This window comes from Pantherophis guttatus, chromosome 16 (assembly GCF_059756535.1).
Source record: "Pantherophis guttatus breed Tessera chromosome 16, ASM5975653v1, whole genome shotgun sequence".
In the NCBI taxonomy this organism is placed as follows: Eukaryota; Metazoa; Chordata; class Lepidosauria; order Squamata; family Colubridae; genus Pantherophis; species Pantherophis guttatus.
The window spans coordinates 12,914,806-12,934,060 of record NC_142078.1 but is presented as its reverse complement, the minus strand read 5'-3'; the positions used below and the strand labels follow the sequence as shown (position 1 = coordinate 12,934,060).

Sequence of the window (19,255 nt, the reverse complement as noted above, 5' to 3'; positions counted from 1 at the left end):
AACCGCTGAACTGCCAGCCTTTCGATCGACAAGCTCAGCGTCTTAGCCACTGGTGCCACCGCGTCCCTTTTAGGTTCTCTGTTAACGCAATCCTAGGTGGCATTAATAGAAAGATAGAATCAAGATCACATGAAGTTATTAGTACTGCTATATAAAACCTAGAATGCTGCACCCATTTTTGGTCACCATATTATTAAAAAAAAAATGTTGAGATTCTAGAAAGAGTGCAGAGAAGAGCAACAAAGATGATTAGGGAACTAGATGCTAAAATATATAAAGAACCGTGGCAGGAATTGGCAGTTGTGGGATTCAGCCAGTTCACACCATTTCGGAAGAACCGATTGTTAACTTTCTGAGCAGTTTGGCAAACTAGTTGTTGGAAGAAATTATTAGGGCAGAGAACCAGTTGTTAAATTACTTGAATCCCACCACTGGGAATTGGGTATGTCTAGTCTGAGGAAGACGTACCCAATATGGGTATGTCTTCGCGGTGGCTCAGTGGCTAAGACACTGAGCTTGTCAATCGAAAGGTCGGCAGTTCAGCGGAGCCATGCACATTGCATTTTGCGGGTGCAAGCCCACACGCTTTGGGCACTCACTCCGGAAAAGGTTAGCCATCGCTGGTATAGAATTTTCTACTTGATCTTCCCTGTCTTCTCATTCGCTTGGTGGGATGACGATGGCCACTGAAATCCTTCAGATGTCATCACCCCAACCAAGATTTCACTCAATATTCAGTGCACACCTATTGCATATCCTGCAATTTCTTAGCTACAGAAACAAGGAATGCCTCGTTCCTTGTTTCTGTAGCTAAGAAATCATCAAAACATTTTTTTGAATTTCAGTTGTCCATCCGTTGACTTCGGATGATGGGATTACGCAACGCGCAGCCTGTTCCATCTAAGCAGGGGCTCTGGAAATGCATACCGGGATTTTAATATCCTTGCCCAAAAACCTTACCCAATGTGGAATTCTTACAATATTTGAGTCACGAGTTCTGAAATTAGTTTCATTTCAGGAGGTGACGGTGACAGTTTCAACGGCGTCTGCAAATATGTCCTTGAGGAGCCACGATGGGAGGAAAAAAAAAAAGAAATAGATCTGAACATTCCAGATTGGTAAGTCATCATTCCTTGCTGAGTCGAGAGGAATGATAAGATAGAAAAGTCGTTCCATTCCCTAGAAATGTATAATTATAATAATGAAAGTACTTTGAAGAGAAATAGTCAATCCCCTTTTCTTTAAAATTCTGGAGCGGGCTGGAAAACAGGACGGGTGCAAAATCTTTTTAAAACAACAACAACAATTTGTTGTTGTTAGTTGCAAAGTCATGTCCGACCCATCGCGACCCCATGGACCACGTTCCTCCAGGCCTTCCTGTCCTCTACCATCCTCTGGAGTCCATTTAAGCTCACACCGACTGCTTCAGTGACTCCATCCAGCCACCTCGTTCTCTGCCGTCCCCTTCTTCTTTCCCAGCATTTGGCTCTTCTCCAGGGAGTCCTTCCTTCTCATTAGGTGGCCAAAGGATTTGAGTTTCATCTTCAGGATCTGGCCTTCTAAAGAGCAGTCAGGGTTGATCTCCTCTAGGACTGACCGGTTTGATCGCCTTGCAGTCCAAGGGACTTGCAGGAGTCTTCTCCAACACCAGAGTTCAAAGGCCTCCATTCTTTAGCGCTCAGCCTTCCTTATGGTCCAAATTTCCCAGCCATCCATTGCAACTAGGAAAACCATTGCCTTGACTATACGCACTTTTGTTGGCAGGGTGACGTCTCTGCTTTTTAATATGCTGTCTAGATTTGCTATAGCTTTCCTCCCCAGGAGCAAGCGTCTTTTAAATTTCTTGGCTGCAGTCCCCATCTGTGGTGATTTTGGAGCTGAGGAAAATAAAATCTGTCACTCCTTCCATTTCTTTCCCATCTATGTGCCAGGAATTGAGAGGGCCGGATGCCATGTTTTCTTAATGTTGAGTTTCATGCCAACTTTTGCACTCTCCTTCTTCACCCGCATCAAGAGGCTCTTTAGTTCGTTTTTGCTTTCTGCCATTAGATAACAACAATACAGAGATAATAAATACCAAAGAAACCAAAAATACAGATTAAAGCTCACCGCAATCTTCATAGACAATCGTCTCTGATAAGGACAAGCGGCTTAGATATAACAAAATTGAGGGCCTGTTATGCGTTACAAGCACAGAATGCCTATATCTTGGTTTGGGTTGTGATTACTTAAATTTAATTTTCTGTGTTTCTGCATCTGATTACGATGTTAATATTACATATATGGACTTCCCAATTCGACATCGGCGTATGCATTCAGTTAAATGCAAACCATGCATATATATATATGCATATAAAATTAAAAACTCATGTGAGATCCTAATTGGGGCCCTCCCGTATCATGGTTAATTCTTTTGTAGCATTATAATCTTAGGTTTTAAAAAGAGTGATTTAAATCCATTTCTTGTGAGTAAACAATAGCATATTTTGGCATAGGAGAGATGGACACATTCTTATTTTTCTGTCTCTCTTCCCTCTACGACATAGTAGGCTTATTTAAGCTTCACTCAATCACATCAGCCAGGATTGCTCAACACGTTAAGTCATTTTTAAGTATGGTTTAGAAACCCCATTGCATACGACATCTAAGTTGGTGGAATAAATTAAGGCTGGCTGAACAAGTGCAATGTGCTGCAAACAACAACCATCATTATCTAGATCTGTCCAGGAGGTGTTGCCAAAAACAACAGCATGGGTGCACTTAGATTTGTGTATTTTAACCAAACCAAGCTACTTTTCTGAGGACTCTACAGCTGCACCGGCTCTTTCTTTTAAAAAAAGAACTTTGCAGGAAGTTTCCTATCCTCTTTTAAGGTGCAATCATACAAAATAGATGCTCTAAGCCAAGAGATAATGGGAGGAGGAGGAGGAGGAGGAGGAGGAGGAGGAGGAGGAGGAGGAGGAGGAGGAGGAGGAGGAGGAGGAGGAGGAAAGGAAGGAAGGAAGGAAGGAAGGAAGGAAGGAAGGAAGGAAGGAAGGAAAGGAGGAGGAGAAGGAGAAAGAAGGAGAAGGAGAAGAAGGAGAAGAAGGAGAAGAAGAAGGGAATTTGTCCTCTGGTCTCCTCCAGATGTGCCAAATGCTTTAGCATCACCCCTAATGGCAGCTACACCCAGTGTCCAGTGCCAGTAAACATCTGGACAATGAATCACCCGAAGAGAAATCCTGAGCTTGTTTTTAATTTTTTTTAATTTATTTTTTCCCTCCTCCCCCCCCCCAAAAAAAACCCGCTTTCATTTTTGCAACTACGGATGAGAGGAGAGGTCAGGAGGTAATCCTGCAAAAGGAGACTAAATCCATTCCGCAGGTTTGTCTCTCCTCTAGGCTATGCCCACGTTAGCTCTCTTGGCCATTTCTTTGGCATCCCTTTGTAGTCACTCAAGAGCTGATTGAAACAATGACCGTCTTTTTTGCGGCCGAGAAGAGGCCACTGTTGGCCCATCCTTTGATGCTTCAGCCTGTGTTCACCAGGGTGTGCAAAACCTTGTAAACTGATCCCCCACCAGAGGCATTTTTTGGAGACTGCATCACCCACAGATAGACAAATGAACGTTGGTTCCCTCTCTCCCACCCACCCAGAGGCCTTGATGATCAGAAGCGACTGCTGTCTGAGCAGCCCGCGAGGGAAGGGGAGAATGTGGAAAAGAAAGAACTAAGTTCAACTGCCCAATTCTCCTGCAAAAGAAGGAGGAGGAGGAGAATGCTTCCAGGTGGACAGATGCTGAGTGAGCTGGGTGGAAAGCCAAATTGAAAGAAGTTAAAATAAAGAGGGACCCATCAATCGGAACAGAACTGGAAGGGACTCTGGAGGTCTTCTAGTCCAACCCCCGGCTTCCATTTCAGACAGATGAAATGAAAGATATTTTTTCAAAGGTTTATCTTTATTAAAATAAACGCCCTCAGCATCTCTGTTCAGCCCTGTCTACAATCTTCTACAACCTTCGCAACTAACAACAACAAAGTGTTTTCCAGAAATCTCTGAGTGGTTTATAATGTCCCCAACATATTGCCCCCCAACCATCTGGCTCCTCATTTTATTGACCTAGGAAGGACGGACGGCTGAATCAACCTTGAGTCGGTCAGGACCAAACTCGGAGCTGTGGGCAGAGTTAAAATAAGAAAATAGTGCAATACTGCATTCTAACCGCTGCGCCACCAGGGCTGAATCACCAAGTGACTGAAATAACTCTGCTTGTATGGAATGAGAGACTAGAAGAAATATCTTAAGGCGGTTCTTAAGTCATTGGAATCGTTATGTAGTCAGCAAGAAAACCACCAAGCTCAGAGAGCACCAAGGACCCTATATTCCTCCTCCTCCTCCTCCTCTACAAACCCATTCCCTTGTAGCACTGATAATGTTACCTAGTTGGGTAATGAAATGTCTGTGGGGGAAAAAACCAAATTCAGAGAGCACCAAGGACCCCACAGTCCTCCTCCTTGTTCTCCTCTTCCTCTTCCTCCTCCTCCTCCTCTTCCTTCGGCTCCTTCCCTTCACAAATCCCACTCTCCTTTGCACTGATGATGCTACCTAGTTGAGTAATGAAACGTCTGCAAGAAAACAACCAAGCTTAGAGAGCGCCAAGGACCCCACAATCCAAAATGTTCATTCGTATTAACCTTCCATCCATTACTTGGCCAGAGTGGATGGATTTGATCTTTGTTTTCTTCCAGAAAGAGGGAGAAAAAAAAGTGAGAAGGCAGAAGAAGGTGTTATCACCTAGCTAACAGTCAGGTTAAGCCAATCCCCACCACCACTACCAAAATCTTGGATTAGTTTAATTTCTGGGCTAATTTATGGCAGGGTGGGGTTGAGCCAAAATGCACCTTCTCCCTTTTTCAAGGGGAGCGGCTGATTTTTCCCCAAATTGAAGGGATAATTTTAGGCGGCTCTCTGAATAAATTGTCTAACTGGACCACGATCCAGTACTATATTAAGCCGCTTTCCCTATCGTAAGATGGGTGTAGTTAATAATGATTTTGCAGTCATTTTAAAACAGTATTAAGAAGGCATCAATAATTCAATCCGTGCTCAGGAAGCCAGCCCAAATGCCAGGCAACTGAGAATAAAAGCGAGAAAAATCATTAGTCAAAGTTAATGTTAGATTGATTAATTTTTGAGTCCTGCACTTTTTTCTCCCCCTCCTCTTTTTTTCCCCCTTCCCTTGAGTGATGGGAGCAGCAAGCACAGCTTAGGCCTTCCTGGGTATCTTAGCGTTTCTATGGTAACGCATTCTTATTGCAAAGCGGGGTCACCCACAGCTTAATGACAGAAAGGCGGGGTGGGGGGGGAGGAAGAGAGAGGAGGGAAAGAGGGAGAGAAAATAACCCTTAAGTAGCGGTGACGATGTATGTTAAACATCCTTAAGTCTTGAAAATACCTTCAGGATGGCGTCAACCCCCAACACGGTGCTTCCAGGGTCCCATCAAATTAAATTAAAATAATAAAATCAATCAAAACCCGCTTTTAACCCCTAAGATGCTTTCCAATCCAAACCAACCCTATGTACCTTCGTTTTATATCTGGACAGGTGGACCCCCATCAAAACAAAGTGATGGGTTGCAACCATCCACAATCAATCAGTGGAACAACTTGCCACCAGAAGTTGTGGATGCTCCAACACTGGAAGTTTTTAAGAAGATGTTGGATAACCATTTGTCTGAAGTGGTGTAGGGTTTCCTGCCTAAGCAGGGGGTTGGACTAGAAGACCTCCAAGGTCCCTTCCAACCCTGTTATTCTATTCTATTCTATTCTATTCTATTCTATTCTATTCTATTCTATTCTAGTCTAGTCTAGTCTAGTCTAGTCTAGTCTAGTCTATTCTATTCTACTTTTTCTATTCTATTCTATTCTATTCTATTCTATTCTATTCTATTCTATTCTATTCTATTCCATTCCATTCCATTCTATTCTATTCCATTCTATTCTATTCTTTCTATTCTATTCTATTCTATTCTTTCTATTCTATTCTATTCTATTCCTATTCTATTCTTTCTATTCTATTCTATTCTATTCTTTCTATTCTATTCTTTTTATTCATTCTATTCTATTCTATTCTATTCTATTCTTTCTATTCTATTCTATTCTATTCTATTCTATTCTATTCTATTCTATTCTATTCTTTCTATTCTATTCTATTCTATTCTATTCTTTCTATTCTATTCTATTCTATTCTATTCTATTCTATTCCATTCTATTCTATTCTATTCTATTCTATTCTATTCTATTCTATTCTATTCTATTCCATTCCATTCCATTCCATTCCATTCCATTCTATTCTATTCTATTCTATTCTATTCTATTCTATTCTATTCTATTCCATTCTATTCTTTCTATTCTATTCTATTCTATTCTATTCTTTCTATTCTATTCTTTTTATTCATTCTATTCTATTCTATTCTATTCTATTCTATTCTTTCTATTCTATTCTATTCTATTCTATTCTATTCTTTCTATTCTATTCTGCTCTGCTCTGCTCTGCTCTACTCTACTCTACTCTACTCTACTCTACTCTACTCTACTCTACTCTACTCTTTGTTTTTAATTCCAAGGAAGTTCTCTGGGACTCAAATGGGGGCCCAGAATCTTTTTTTATTGATAAAGATGAGTCCAGAAGCTTTGAAGTAAAGGAGACCAGCTCCGGTTCATTTGTTTTGAACTCAAAAAATATTATAAAAAGTCAAGCAGAGGAAGGATTTTGGAGGAAACCCAGATGTGGTGTCCATCAGCCTCTAGAGAACATGGTCCCACCTCTGCTGTAGCTCCTCTTGTGGGAAGTTTGAGGGCTTAGATAGCAAATGATCCTGCAGACCCATCTCTATTTTTTTTCAACCGGGAGCAGATAAGTCACAAATGGTCTCCTTTGAAGATCCCAAGAGCTGGGAAACGTTGTGGAACTGCACATCTTTGGCAATTCACCATGACCCGGAGCTATCTCGCTTCATCCCATGAAAAACATGTAATCAAGGTGTGACCAAATCCATTTGCAGATTTTTTCCTTTCAGATGCTGGAAAGCTTATCCAACCTGAATGGCGGCTGGTTTGGCCACTTTGAATGTAGACAAGCGTTGTTTCTACAGACACTCCCTGTCTCTGGCTTGTGATTGGCGCCACACAAGTACACTACGTGTTCATATGTGTTCCAGAAGAAGGAGGTCTCGGGCTCTTGGCTCATCGCAAACGATAATGAATCAACGTTGGAAGGACCTCTCTGCAAAAAACTTCTGTGCAATGCAAGGATGTTCCCAAGGCTACGTCAAGCGCTTACAACACTCAAGAAGCACGTTGAAGATTTGGAAGCTCCAGTTCGGTCCAATCTGTCCTATCCAGAAACATGTTCCTCAGCAATCTTTTGAAGGCCAAGAAGATGCTGAAAACCAAAACAACTGTCCCTAAACGCCAAAGAGCACTCGCTTTAACATATCTCAGTGCCTCTCTCAAGGGATGTTCTCCTGAGCCAAACGAGCTACGATTGTGGTCTTATGGAGAAGAAGAATCCATAATGATGACAATGACTCTTCTAGGAGCTTTATCAAGGATGGCCAGCACCTTACAAAGAAGGAAAGTCTCTTGGAAGATTCGTAGGGCTCCAAAGATCACTTTTTCCAGTATTTCACTTCCACAGAGTGCACCCTCATACCAGTGATGTTTCCTTCTCCTGCCAAGGTGCCTCTTCATCAATGGCTGCTGGTTGGTTGGCTCAAAGTCTTCAGAGAAAACCACCAGGCTTAGAAAGCACTAAGTACCCCCACTGCCCTCCTCCTCCTCCTCTACACTGAAAACTCTGCTACCTTCTAGCACTGGTGATGTTGCATAGATGGGTCATGAAACATCTGCAAGGAAACCACCAAGCTCAGAGAGCACCAAGGACCCCACAGTCCTCCTCCTTGTTCTCCTTCTCCTCCTCCTCCTCCTCTTCCTTCTCCTCCTTCCCTCCACAAATCCCACTCTCTTTTGTATTGATGATGTTACCTAGTTGGGTCATGAAACATCTGCGAGGAAACCACCAAGCTCAGAGAGCACCAAGGACCCCACGGTTCAACCCTGAGCTACAAACTCTCTCTTCTTTTGGCATCAACAATACTTAAGAAAACAAGACCGATGCATCCGTTAAGGAAACCCGTAATGATGCATTCGTTAAGGGGCATGAGCCCCACCATTGCAGATCACGTACAGGCCACACACTTCATTCCCGATGGAAAATCTGGAGTTGCTACGCTCTTCGCTTCTAGTTCCTCGTTCGGTGGTAGGATTCCAGCTTCAAAAGGCCAGAGGTTCTAATTCGTTGGAAGGCATAAGTGTGCTCTGATGTTCTTCTAACACTTTCCCTGGAGGAGGCAAATGCTGGCCAGGATAACCTACGACGTTTCATTTTGTTCTGGCAAGCATGCTTACATGACACCAATAGTTCATCGTAAAACACCTGAAAAGACTGGAATACAAATTGACTTCTTTAAGCCCCTGTGCACGCACGTTTGTAAGATGCTATCTTTGCAGAAGGCAACGTGCGATCGCCAGACTAGATTCCAGCTTTTGGAACAACCGTAAAAGTTTTCCATGCTTTTCTCACCGTTGCAGCATCCCGACAGTCAGGCGATCAAAATTCAGGCACTTGGTAACTGACTCGGATTTATGACGGTTGCAGACCGTTTTCCGTGATTCCTTTTTGTGACTTTCTGACAAGCAAAGTTAAAGTTTTATTCAATAAATTCAATTCAAAGGCAATGGGGAAACCGGTTTCATTTAACAACGGTACTGAGTCACGTGACAACTGTGGCAAGAAAGGTCGTAAACCCGGGGGCAAAACTCCCACAACAACTGTCTCGCTTAGCAGCGTACATTTTGGGCTCCGTTGTGAACTACCTGTAGTGGGACACAGGGTGAAATGCTCCCGGTTCGGACCGGATCGCCCAATCCGGTAATGATGACAGCGGATGATTCGGAGAAGCGGTAGCAAAAATCCCTGTCCCCACCCCCCATGCCCAGCTGAGCAGCGCGATCATCAGAGACTTTTTTTTTTTTTTTTACTTTTAAAAGCATTTTTTCTACAACCTCTTCGGCCAAAAAAATGGTTTTAAATTTTTTTTTAAAAAGCCTCTGATGATCGCACAGCTCAGCTGGGATCATCAGAGGCTTTTCAAAGCATTTTTTCTACAACCTCCTCGGCCGAAGAGGTTGTAGAAAAAAATGCTTTTAAAAGCCTCTGACAATCCCAGCTGAGTTGCCTGATCGTCAGCAGCCCCCAAAGATTTCCAAGCGTTGTTACCAAACTGTCAATATTATATTTTTTTAGGGGAGGGGAATATAGCTGGCGTGTGACTTTTTTTTTAAGATGAGGCTGTGTCAGTTGTGTTTGACGGATTTGTGAACTTGCTTTGAAAACTCAGGACCATTTTCTTTCAACTCTTGGTTCGGTTCAGGTTGTTGGCGCGAATGTACCCATCGGATTCAGATTTGACTCACAATGTTCCTTCACCAGAGCTGTTCTACTCCCTTCGGGAGATCCAGAAGAAGAGTTGGAAGCTTCCAAAATTAGGGATTCTGAAATGTACTTTGAAACCAGTCCAGATGTTTTGCTCACCAGGAGGAGGTTCTACCAGGGAGGTCTTCCTAAGAAGCTCTGGAAGAACCCTTGGCAGCATCAAGAACCTCCATCCCCATTTTTCCTGGCAACCTTCCAAATCACCAGATATCATCTCCTTTCATCTCAAATCAGTGAGTTGCAGCGCTGTGATATCAGTGAAGGGTGACATGGCGGCCGATGTCCAACTCAACCATTTGAGGAAGATCCATCTTACCCAAGGGAAGGAAAGATCTGAGCTAATCTTTGGTTCTAGAGTCTACTGAAATCACAGAAGCCAACGAGAACAAAAAGGCAATTCAACAGTCGCAGATTTCCTCATGATGGGACCCTCCAAGAAACATCCAGAGCTGAAATTTTTGGGGAGAATCCGAAGCAGCAAGCAAGAAAACTTTCCGTCTTAAGCCTGACTGATTGCTAGAACAACTTTGGATAGTGCTTTGGTTTAGGGTATTTCTGTTTCTTTTTCCTAGACTTCCCCAGCTTCTGTTGGAAGTTGATCCATCAAATATTTCTTAAAATCCTTGGAAGGCTGCCAGCGAGATGAAGAGAGCCGAGTTGGGTAACTCTAGGCTGTGCTGAGCATGCTACATTCCTGAGACTTGAACAAACAATTAAATATGCAAAGGTGAAAATTTGGAAACCCTAGATCAAATCTTCAGTCATTGGAACCCCGCTCACTTTTTATTTTAAATCAGGGGTTTGTTTGTTTCCCTCCCCCCATCCCCCCCCCAATAATAATAGATCCATGTTCTGTGATTTCAGCAGGGGAACATGTTTGCCTTCCTCATCCTCAACAGCCTTTTTACAAGAATTGCTTTTCTTTCCAAAGGCAGTTTGAAGTGGAAAGGATCGTAGTTGGAAACCTGAATCCCATCAAGAGTGATGAACTGTCCAGGCTTATCCCAGGCTGAGTTATTGATGGAATTACAACAGACACTAAGAACGTCTTGAGCGTGATTTGAGCAGAGGGAGGGAGAGGCTCCTGAACAGACAATGGCTGGTATTATTGACCGGGATAAAAGTGATATTTTGGAAGAGAACGAGCGCGGACCGACCCCGCTGAAATAGTCTCTTTGTCTGCTTCAACTTGTAGCCAGCAAGGCTCAGGGTCTGGGGGGAGTGAAAGAAGCCCAAAGTTAATCAGTTTAAATCTCCAGACATGTCAGCTTCTGGCTGAGGTGGATATGTTCTCACCTCGCGGGAGTCCGCTTGATTTATCTGAGGTGTTACACCTTCCTTTCATCCTTCCCTCGATGCTTTCTCTTCTCCTATTAAGATCCAGAAAGGTGCCATTTATAAAATAGAGTAGAGTAGAGTAGAGTAGAGTAGAGTAGAGTAGAGTAGAGTAGAATAGAATAGAATAGAATAGAATAGAATAGAATAGAATAGAGTAGAATAGAGTAGAATATAGAAAAATAGAGTAGAGTAGAATAAAGTAGAATATAGAATAGAGTAGAATATAGAAAAATAGAGTAGAGTAGAATAAAATATAGAAATATAGAGTAGAATAGAGTAGAATATAGAAAGATAGAGTAGAATAAAGTAGAGTAGAATAGAGTAGAATATAGAAAAATAGAGTAGAATAGAGTAGAGCAGAGTAGAGTGGAGTAGAGTAGAGTAGAATATAGAAAAATAGAGTAGAATAGAGTAGAGTAGAATATAATAGAGTAGAATATAGAAAATAGAGTAGAGTAGAATATAGAAAAATAGAGTAGAGTAGAGCAGAGTAGAATATAGAAAAATAGAGCAGAGCACAGCACAGCACAGCGCAGCCGAACAGAACAGAACAGAACAGAACAGAACAGAACAGAACAGAATTCTTTATTGGCCAAGTGTGATTGGACATACAAGGAATTTGTCTCCAGTGCAAAAACTCTCAGTGTACATAAAAGCCTCTAGAGCCTGGGGAGGGCCAAAACGCCCCCCACCCCCACCGTGGTGCAGGAGGCCGACTAGGCCACGCCCACCATGGCCACGTCCACCTAGCAACCGGGCAAAGAACCCCTTGCTAACATTTCTGAAGCCCACCCCTGGTCCCATGGTCTTCATCTGCCCTTCTCTCTTGCATGGTGGCTCAGATTAAAATATTCTTCCCGATAAGGAGATAACACACACACACACACAAAAAAAACCTCCCGTCAGCGAACTTCCAAGATGAACGGGCCATCCATGAATGAATGAATGGGTCCATTGTCACCCAGTGTCATTGTCGTGAATGCATCCATTGTCTTGTCTTTTGCCAATTCCGAAAAGGGCTCTCTAGTATCAACCCTTCGTAAGTTTCCAAAGAACCCTCTTCAAAGGGTTTCTATTTTTCCTCTTTCCTTCATATTTTGATTTTGGTTTCCCCCTCCACCCCCTTCCACCCCCACCCCCCAAAAAAGCTCAGCTGCTCCTCCTGTAATTGTTTTCCAGTGATATTTGCCTGTCTACTGTCAGCACCTAATTATCAACCTGTAACTGACCCCCCCCCCCATCCTGCAATAAAATCTAATTAGGTCTCACAGCTGCACGGAGCTTCCACTCAGGCCTGTTTCCAGGAGTGAAACCTAAACCCGAGACACGTTCTTCCTCGAGGTGACCCACTTTCACAAAGACGCAGAAAGGCGAGGAAACAGGAGAGTTGAATATAGGATCCTTGGCACTCTCTGAGCTGGGTTGTTTCCTTGTAAACGTTTCACTACCCAACTGGGTAACTTCATCAGGGAGTGGGGTATGCGGAATGGAAGAAGAAAGAAGGACTGTGGGATCCTTGATGCTCCCAGAGCTTGGCTGTTTTCTTGCAGATGTTTTGATACCCAACTAGACAACACTGTTAGCGCCGATGATGCTACCTATGTGGGTAATGAAACATCTACAAGCTGAGAGGATGCCAAGGATCCTATACTCAACTATCCTGTTACTTGCTTCCTCCTTCTCCTTCTCTTCTCCTCTCCTCCTCCACTCCACATACCCCACTCCCTTCTAGCACTGATGAGGTTATCTAGCTGGGTAATGAAACGCCTGCAAGAAGACAACCAAACCAGGGGTGAAATTCACTTGCCTTCCCTACTGGTTTGCAAAGGTGCACACGCTGTACATGCACAAAGCCTTCTGCAGATGGGCAGAGGCTTAAAATCGTCACAAAAAAGTGACGTCATGACGTCCGTGCAGGTAGGCCTCCCACCGCCGCTACCGATACGCCCAAGCCGGATGGAACCAGCTGAATTTCATCCCTGAACCAAACTCAGAGAGTACCAATTATCCCACAGTTGTCGTTCTCCTCCTCCTCCCTCCCTCCTTCCCCCGCTAGCATTGATGATGTCATCTAGTTGGGTAATGAAATGTCTTCAAGAAAACCACCAAGCTCAGAGAGCACCGAGCTCAACTTCGAGCTACAAATATTCTCTTCTATAGTTGAATACCTGGTGTACACTCATCCCACAGGGGTAGTCCATGGTTCAGTGTATAGTGCAAATTCACTCCATTGGGTTGAGTAAGCCATGGTTATCTTTACTGGTTTGGGGGCACAATGACTTTGGTTCTTCCAAGTTTGCTGCTAACTTTGAAAAAGCCCACTAGGTCCTGCCCAACTTAGATGAGAGACCTCCAGAAATCTCTGAAGATTGAGAAGTGAGAAAACTTAGCAGGAAATGACTTCTCTATTCCTGTAAAGAAAATAGCACCAGGTACCAGGAATCCAAAGTGATGATATCACTTTAGTGGCAGAAAGTGAAGAGGAACTAAAGAGCCTCTTGATGCGGGTGAAGAAGGAGGGTGCAAAAGTTGGCTTGAAACTCAACATAAAGAAAGCTAAGGTCACAGCATCTGGCCCTCTCAATTCCTGGCAAATAGATGGGGAAGAAATGGAGGGAGTGACAGATTTTAGTTTTTTGGGCTCCACGATCACTGCAGATGGGGACTGCAGCCAAGAAATTTAAAAGACGCTTCCTCCTGAGGAAGAAAGCTATGGGAAATCTAGATAGCATACTAAAAAGCAGAGACATCACTCTGCCAATACAGTAGAAGTGTGTATAGTCAAGGCTATGATTTTCCCAGTTGCAATGTATGGCTGGTAAGGAAGGCTGAGCGCCAAAGAATGGAGGCCTTTGATCTCTGGTGCTGGAGAAGACTCCTGTGAGTCCCTTGGACTGCAAGGCGATCCAACCGGTCAGTCCTAGAGGAGATCAACCCTGACTGCTCCTTAGAAGGCCAGATCCTGAAGAGGAAACTCAAATCCTTTGGCCAAATCCTCCTTTGAGAAGGAAGGACTCCCTGGAGAAGAGCCTAATGCTGGGGACGATGGAGGGCAAAAGAAAAGAAGGGGACGGCAGAGAATGAGGTGGCTGGATGGAGTCACTGAAGCAGTCGGCATGAACTTAAATGGACTCTGGGAGATGGTAGAGGACAGGAAGGCCTGGAGGAACATTGTCCAAGGGGTCACGATGAGTCGGACACGACTTCGCAACTAACAACAACACCAGGAGTCAAGCATGACAAGGGAGAAGTTAAGCCAGTTTTAAGGGCCCTTTGTAGTTTCTGTATGTTCCCTGGCCCAGAATTGTAGTCTAGGAATTCGGTCGTTCCAGAAACCTTCTCTAGCTGCAAATGATGCGGGATTGCATTATGGCCTGAAAGCCTAATGGCCCATCTTCCCCGCATGTTAAACCCATCCAAATCCATTTCAGAACGGCGTAAAGAGAGCACAGGGAAAGCCAAGGAGAAATTTCCAATAAACGCAGCTTTCCTTTTGCAGCGGAAAAGGGCCAGCTTCCCCTTATTTGTCAAGCGAGACCACATTTAGCGAGGAGAGCCGGTGAGAAAAAGATTCATCTAAGTATTACCGTCAGTATTAAATTTATCACAGGAGACCCTTCAAATGGTTTTGGTTCCGGCGATGGGCGGAATTAAGTTTTGTTTTTTTGTTTTTTTTGCTTGTGAAAGCAGCTCCTTTCCTGGGATATTTATCAGCTGCAGGTAGTAAAATGTGTTTTAGCTGTGTCCAACGTGTCTCATGCCTGTGATTAGCTATTAAAACATTAGCAGTCTTCTGCTGTGTTAGCGGCCGAGGTTTATTGCATTGTGGATAGGGAGCTTGGTGAAATATCTCCCTGTGCTATTCCGGAGGATTGTTGTCAATGAAACAACTGCCACACTGAGCCATTTTAAGGGGGAGGTGGGGTGACAGAAAGGGAGGGGAGAAGGAGTTGTAAAGCTGAGCTCAGCTGGGTAACTTGGACAGAGAGACCCAGGCGCTTATCCGGTTGAAGGACTGCGGGGTTTTTTTTGCAAAACTTTGGGCCAGATCTCTCCAGATCTTCTGATCCTGCACTGCTTCTTTGAGTTGTTGTTTTTTTTTTAAATTTGATTTGTATGCCGCCCTTCTCCGGAGACTCAGGGCGGCTTACAATGCGTTAAGCAATAGCCTTCATCCTTTTGTATATTTTTATACAAAGTCAGCTTATTGCCCCCACAAACTGGGTCCTATTTAACCTACCTTAGAAAGGATGGAAGGCTGAGTCAATCTTGAGCCTGGTAAGATTCAAACCTGCAGAAATTGCAGGCAGCTGTGTTAATAACAGGGTGCATTAAACCACTGTACTACCAAGGCTCCTTTTCTGTCTGGTGTCAGCTTTCTCCTCCTCCTCCTCCTCCTCCTCCTCCTCCTCCTCCTCCTCCTCCTCCTCCTCCTCCTCCTCCTCCTCCTCCTCCTTCTTCTTCTTCTTCTTCTTCTTCTTCTTCTTCTTCCATATCCGTCATCGGACGTTGGAGATCATGTTGGCCGCCCTATTTTTGTCAACAGCCGTATGAAAAAGTGCTTGATTGGTTTCCACCCATTGCTTCTTGTCCTGCCTTCAGGTGCTTTGGAGAATAGCTTGACTGCCTCTTCTTTGGGGCAGCCCCTGAGATATTGGAATACACTGCTATCATGTCTCCCCTAGTCCTTCTTTTCATTAAATTAGACATACCCAGTTCTTGCAACCATTCTTTATATGTTTTGAGCCTCCAGTCCCCTAATCATCTTTGTTGCTCTTCTCTGCACTTTTTCTAGAGTCTCCACATCTTTTTTTACATCGTGGCGACCAAAACTGGATGCAGGATTCTAAGTGTGGCCTTACCAAGGCCTTATAAAGAGGTATTAACATTCAAAATTCACGTGATTTTGATTCCATCCCTCTGTTTTGCCTCCCCCCAATAGAAATGTGTGTCCCCTTCTCAAATGCCTCTTTTAACAGCTACCAGAAGTGTGACTTGATTAAGGGGCCACAGAGCAGGGTCTTTCAATTTACAGTGTCTTTCATAGGGATGACTTTGGGGAAGAGAAGGGGAGGCATAGTTCTACCGAAGGAGGCTCGATCTAATTCAAAACATTTATTTGCTTCGGAAAAGCGAGCCAATTCCATCTGCACTGATTGAAAGAGTCAACTCGATTAGATTCGGATCATCAAATCCCTGCACTGGGTTTAAGAAGGCATCCCGTTCTGTCCACGCCCGGAGAAATCTTGAACTGATTTGGAAGTCCCGAAGATTCGAACTGAATTCGCATAAAGCGGATTGGATCAGGGTCATCTTGACAGCAAAGCAGTGTACTTGGGGCCCCTATGGCAACTACTCACAGGAATAAAAATGTAAATGGTCGATAAAATTAAACACCTATTTATTTTATTGGCACTTCCAACATTTGAACAATACAAGAAGCTTGAAAACCACAATAATACTAAGGAAGCCATACAGTTGCTGTATTGATATGATACAAGGTGCATTGAAAAGTTAACATACACAGATTAGTATGGGGCCCCTATGCTCGTGGGGCCCATGCAGTGGTGAAATTCAAATTTTTTTACTACCGGTTCTGTGGGCATGGCTTGGTGGGCGTGGTGTGGCTTGGTGGGTGTGGCAGGGGAAGGGTGAAATCCCCATTCCCTCCCCACTCCTGGGAAAAGATACTGCAAAATCCCCATTCCCTCCCCACTCCTGGGGGAAGGATATTGCAAAATCCCCATTCGCTCCTCGCTCTTGGGGGAAGACTAATGCAAAAACTCCATTCCCACCAAAGGTGGTCCCAATTTTTCTACTTGCATTTTTTTTTTTTACGTGCTTTCAAACTGCTAGGTTGGCAGAAGCTGGGACAAGTCACGGGAGCTCACCATGTTATGCAGCGCTAGGGATTCGAACCACCGAACTGCAGACGTTTCAATCGACAAGCTCAGCATTTTAGCCACTGAGCCAGCATGTCCTATTTTGAGAAGATGCTTCCCCAAATTAGTTTCCATTGGGTCCTGGGTGTCATTTAAGGTAGATCCTGAGGGAACCTCCACCATTTCTGGTGCCATTCCTTGCGGACAGTTCTTTGGGTGGTTCTGGGTTATGTACAAATCGAACCCCGCCACAATCGAGGAGATCTGCTCTCCATAAATGCAGAAACTGGTTCTTCGCACACAAATCCACCTCCGACACCCTACACAATCTCCGTTTTTGCATTTCAAATCCCTTTCCCAGCCACTTGCAAGCTTGCTTGAGGTGAGTTCTTATTATAGGAGAGAGGTCTTATCCGTTTTCAAGGAACATTTCGGGATTCGAACTGCTGAACTGCCGATCTTTCGATCGACAAGCTCAGCATCTTAGCCACTGCGCCACCGCATCCTCTGAGAATCTCCATAGGTTGAAGCAAAAGTTACGAACACCCTTGTTACAGTTTTGTCTTTGTTTTCTGGCTTGTTTCTTCACTCAATGCCAGAGGTGGTATTCAGCTGGTTTTTGGTAGCGGAAATCACAGGTGGGCCTGCCAAAACGCCCCGACTCTATGCCATCCTATTTAGGCACTTTTTGAGGCTGGCTGCATGCACGGAAGGCAGGCGCGCGCACAAACCGGCCACATGTGCACGCAAAGTAAGCGTGCACGTGGGAGGCGAACCGATAGTAACACTGCTCAACGCGGATCCGTTTGCTCAAATTTCTGGATGTTTTTTGGAGGGTTTTTTTGGCCTCTTGCAGCCAACACTGTCTCTCAAACCATTGTCTGCAGTTCGAAACGACAAGGACAGACAGGGTGGGGGGAAGGCTCTTCCCCCTGCAGTGCCCTCAAGCCGTGGGAGAGCTTTCTTCAGGTTTCCTCCATTGACTTATATTTTGACATAGTTAAGTTCAAACAAGCTCTCTCCATGCTCAGCCAGGGCCGAGACATTCTCCTTTGATCTGAAGGTCAACACGGCTGCTCTTACCTCCGTCCAGGCTCCTGCTGATGTGCCATGCGGTTTTTGTTTTCGAATTATAAGCAAGAGTCAAGAGAGTCCAGGCTGAAATCCATCCAAGCCAAGGGGAAACCTGAGAGCTTGCAAGCAAGCCACGTTTAAATCGTCACTGCTGGGGATCAGAGGTGGGAAACTTTCTGGGATCCGTTTCAAGGATCAGCTGTCATGTTATGAGTCAAGCCTAGCTAAGTAGGTCTGAGAAGGAAAGCATTCCTCTTGCATTTTTTAAAAAAATTCTTTCAGCTAATAAATGGATTGGCTTTTGAGATACTCTGCTAAGGGAAGAAAATATGAAGAGGATTTTTTTTTCTTTCTAAGAGCAACATGGACTTGAACTCAGCGGCAGCTAAGAGGTGCTTGTGGCTCAAAGTCACCCAGCCAGCTTTCACGTCTAAGGCAGGGCTAGAACTCTCTGTCTCCTAGTGACTGGCTCAAAGTCACCCAGCCTGTTTTCATGCTTAAGGCAGGACTAGAACCCACTCTCTCCTAGTGATTGGCCCAAAGTCACCCAGCCAGCTTTCATGTCTATGGCGGGACTAGAATTCACTGTCTCCTGGTGAGTGGCTCAAAGTCACCCAGCCTGTTTTCATGCCTAAAGTGGGACTAGAACTCACCAGTCTCTTTCAAACTATCTAACAACTATCACTACTTAGGGTGGTGTGTAATGGAGGGGATGAAAATTGCACTGAGCTGTTGGGTTGGATATAAAGAATAACACCTATTGGGTGAATGGGCTTCCTTAGGCAGGACTGGCAAGCGAAGGACATGTTGAATTTGTCCAATGTTGGGAGCTATGCTTTGGAGCTGTCCAGGGCTATTTAGTGCTGATGCCCAGGCTGGCATCAGCCTCTGAGGAGTGATGGAAAATGGCTTTCCATTTTGGTGCCAGTGAATAGAATAGAATAGAATAGAATAGAATAGAATAGAATAGAATAGAATAGAATAGAATAGAATAGAACAGAACAGAACAGAACAGAACAGAACAGAACAGAACAGAACACAATGAAGAATGGAGTGGAGTACAGAGTAGAATAGAATGAAACGGAATGGAATGGAATGTAATAGAATATAATAGAAGAATGAAGAATGGAGTAGAGAATGGAGGGGGGGTTGTTCCTGTCCTGTGGCCTCATTTTGTCCTTTAAAAAAGGACCTCTTGAACTTTTTTTTAAAAAAATAATTTTTATTAAACGGTTGTTGTTTTTTTAAAACACACACACAAAAAGAAATCTTTACCATTTTCTTCTTTGCAACATTTTCCCATCAGCAATCATTTCTTCCATATCCGTTTTTTCTCCCTGGCTTCAATTTACTGTTCATACACATGATTCTAATGTTGATTTATATACATTAAAAATAACAACGTACTCCATTTCAATCATGCATT

The 19,255-nt window shown here is 43.9% G+C and overlaps 2 long non-coding RNA genes across 2 annotated transcripts in view; both read left to right on the top strand.

The window, feature by feature from the left end:
- Positions 1 to 935: 935 nt before the first annotated feature.
- LOC148111806 (uncharacterized) overlaps positions 936 to 19,255 on the top strand; it is a 38,508-nt gene continuing 20,188 nt past the window's right edge. The window contains exon 1 of the long non-coding RNA XR_015730112.1: positions 936 to 1,118. This is a non-coding gene — a long non-coding RNA (uncharacterized LOC148111806). The remainder of the gene's footprint in view (positions 1,119 to 19,255) is intronic.
- Positions 15,672 to 16,267, top strand: LOC148111807 (uncharacterized). Its single transcript, XR_015730113.1, has 2 exons — positions 15,672 to 15,752; positions 16,007 to 16,267. It is a non-coding gene; the product is annotated as an uncharacterized LOC148111807 (long non-coding RNA).